The sequence below is a fragment of the Cebus imitator genome, unplaced genomic scaffold, assembly GCF_001604975.1.
Source record: "Cebus imitator isolate Cc_AM_T3 unplaced genomic scaffold, Cebus_imitator-1.0 Scaffold37, whole genome shotgun sequence".
Lineage (NCBI taxonomy): Eukaryota > Metazoa > Chordata > Mammalia > Primates > Cebidae > Cebus > Cebus imitator.
In genome coordinates, this window is record NW_016107352.1 from 4,555,652 (window position 1) to 4,559,655 (window position 4,004).

The window sequence follows — 4,004 nt, forward strand, 5'->3', positions numbered from 1 at the left end:
TTTTGTGTAAAAAAGGGATAATAAAAATATATAAATATACATATTTATTTATATTTTCCTAAAGAAATAATGAACAGACAAACCAAATATTAATTTTCAAAAAATGATTCACTATAGTGGGAGGGAGAAAATAGGATGGAGGAGCTGGGGACAGAAGCTTCCCTAGATGTAGATTTGGCCAGCTTTCCTGCAGTCTGGGCCTGTAACTGGCTGTGAGTATTCTGTTGGCCAAGCAGGGCACAAGATTTAGCCCAGACTGGAGGAAGGAGAAAGACTCCAACTCTCCATGGAAAGTGTGACAATATATAGCCAGGTTTTCTAAAAGCAGGACTAGACATAACATGCTTCATAACAGGGTATTCTAAAAAGTATACAGCAGTAGCTACAACACGATCTTGCCTTAAAAATTATACTTGAATACCTAATCAAGTCTCTAACTCTGTTTCTAGGCAATATAAGGGATAGAAAGAAACATTAAACTTGACCCAGCAATCCCATTACTGGGCATATATCCAAAGGATTATAAATCATTCTATTATAAGGACACATGCACACGAATGTTCATTGCATCACTGTTTACAAGAGCAAAGACTTGGAATCAACCCAAATGCCCATCAATGATAGACTGGAATGGGAAAATGTGGAACATATACACTGTGGAATACTATGCAGCCATAAAAAACAATGAGTTCGTGTTCTTTGTAGGGACATGGATGAAACTGGAAACTATCATTCTCAGCAAACTGACACAAGAACAGAAAATCAAACACCACATGTTCTCACTCACAGGCAGATGTTGAACAATGAGAACACATGGACACAAGGAAGGAAGCATCACACACTGGGGTCTGTGGGGGGGAACTAGGGGAGGGCAGCGGGGGAGTGGGGAGTTGGGGACGGAGAACATGGGGAGAAATGTCAGATATAGGTGATGGGGAGGAAGGCAGCAGACCACATTGCCACGTATGTACCTATGCAACAATCTTGCATGTTCTTCACATGTACCCCAAAACCTAAAATGCAGCTCTCTCTCTATATATATATAAAATAATTTGAAAAAGAAGCAATCAACCCAATTCAGAATATGAGAAATTCCACAGGACCAAACAACTGGAGGGAGCTGTCATAGAATAACCGAATGTAATATGAAGGTTTGGTTTGGATTCTAACTCAAACTAACTTTAAAAAGACATAATTGAGACAACTGGAGAAATCTGAATGTGGACTAGGTATCAGACAATGTTTAAAAATTACTATTAGTTCTGTAAGAACATTTTTTTTTAAAAACTTCATCTGTTCTAAGTCCATAACAAAGTATTTAGAGATGAAATAACATGGCATCTGAGATTTGCTTTTAAAATACAAGAGAAGAAACTGGAGGTGGTGAATGAAATAAAATAAGCAAAATGTTGATAAAATTGCTCTTAAAAATATTATGTATTTTTTGCATCCTTCAGCTACCATCATTAACTTTTCAAGCCTCTTGATGTTACTCTTCAAACTAACTGAAGAGTAAATGTAATTGAGTGAGCTAAGCCATAGGCCACTGGCTTGGGTCTGTGGTTGAGCTATCTTTGGGTGTACTGTCAGCTATGGACTGAATGTTTGCATCCCCTCAAATTCATATGTTGAAATCCAATCCTTAATGTAACGATATTAGAAGGTAGGGCCTTTGGTAGGTAATTAGTTCACGAGGGTAGAACCCTGAAGAAAAATGGGATTAGTACCCTTATTAGGGGCTACAGAGAGCACAGTTGTCCTCTTCTACCATGTGAGGACACAGCTAGGTCTACAAACCAGGAAGCAGACCCTCTCTAGATGCTGAATCTACCAGCATCTTGACCTTGAACTTCCAGCCTCCAGAAATGTGAGAAATAAGTTTCTGCTGTTTGTAAGCTACTCATTCTATGGTACTTTGTTATAACAGTCCAAACAGACAATGCCTACTGGCCCTGGGTCCAATAAACTGGGAAAGTAGGTTACAAAGTAAATAACTTAATCCCTTGAGACTGTTTCTTCATGAGAGGTTGAAGACTAGGGCGATTCCATAGAGTAGAAGAAGCAGAGACCAGACATAGTAATCAGCATCTCTAGTGCTATCTTCTTGAGGGTGAGAGGAGCCGATTCATTAATGGATCAGCTTTGCATCCATTTCAAAACCAACAATAACACCTTTTTGACTCATAAACTTCTTATGAGTCCCACATCTATTTGCCTACCATCTCCTTCGATTACTCATTATTACAAGAAATAAATGGGGATCAGGAGTTACTATCATTTCTTTATCATCAAGGCAAGTGGCCAAGTGATTTACCCAAGGCACACAGCAATTGGCTCTAGGGGAAATAAATAAATTATATTTTGTATATCAACTAGACGCATCTTCAGGGAATTGTACTGCATTGAAAACAATTTTCAAGCTACCTAATAATTATCTGTAAGCATCATCTTCCCTTTAAAATTTTTTTAAAAGACTTTCCTATGGAAAATCTACATTATCAGCCCAGATGGGCATTGAAATAGCTGGAAATAGGTTGGAGACTCAGAGAAAAATATACTTATGAAAGGCCCTAAGAAGCAGGATAAGCGATTTAGAATTTGTGGCTTTCCTAAAAGGGATAACCATGAAGCTAAAATTCATAAAAAAAGCAGGATTAACTCAAAAGAGAGAGACTGATGACGGCTGGGAGACCAGCTAGGAAGTTCAGTAATAAAAGACTATTCTCCAAAGTGGCAGCTGAAATGTAGGGAATACACAAAATCTGAAAGTTATTTCAAAGGAAGAAATAATTTATTTTAATGGACCTTTTGGGTTTGGAGTTTGGGAATGGAGCAGAAAAAAAAGTCAAGGATGACTTGAAAGTTTCTGATTTGGAACACTAAAATGTATTGATATCCCAGACAAATACAGAATGATAAGAATGGGAACAACAGAAGGAAGACAGCCATTTAATCAGTCCCTGATAAGTAGGAACTGAAAGTACTTTTAGGGTAAGGAAGATATCTTGTAGCCAGCCATGATGGCACTTGCCTGTGGTCCCAGCTAGCAAGGAGCCCAAACAGACACTAAGGTGGGAGAATTGCTTCAACCTAGGAGTTGAAGGCTATAGTGCCTGGACAACAGAGTGAGGCCCCATCTTTAAAAAATAAAATAAAATAAAAATCTTGAAAGCAATACATATAATATATACACACAAAATTATCTAATTCCTTTGTGATATGGTTTGGCTGTGTCCCCACCCAAATCTCATCTTGAACTGTAGCTCCTGTAATCCCCACAAGTTCTGGAAGGGACCTGATGGGAGGTAACTGAATGATGGGGCAGGTTTTCCCATACTGTTTTGGTGTTTATGAATAAATCTCATGAGATCTGATGGTTTTACGAAGGGCAGTTCCCCTGCACGCACTCTCTTGCCTGATGCCATGTAAGATGTGCCCTTGTTCCTCCTTCACCTTCCACCATGATTTGAGGCTTCCCAAGCCATGTGGAACTGTGAGTCCATTAAACCTCTTTTTCTTTATAAATTACCCAGTCTTGGGTATTTCTTCATAGCAGTATGAAAATGGACTAGTATACTTTGTAAACACCTATTAATTATAGAAAAGGTGGAATTCAGACAATTTTCATTATTTGGGAAGATAATCCTGGGCACAGAAAATTAAAGTCAATTTATTAATACCACATAGAGCTCTGTACTGGGTGGGCTGAGAGTTTAGAATATCTGTAAAGTTAATTAATCATTCTTGTATTTCCTTCACGTCACTGCTTCTAAAAGCTTTACTATCTAATAATCTTAGCCTTGGGAAATTTAAGACAATTTCCTTTACTTTAAATTATACTTATTGTGAAATGTTTTAATTACCCCTACATGATAAAAATTTAACTGATAATAGGAATCATTCCCAGGTTTGATGCCATTTCTTGCAGAAAAAGCAGAAATCTAAATCCACATGGAAGCCAATACATCATATCCTAGTATCAGTATCTTCAAATAGTGATAATT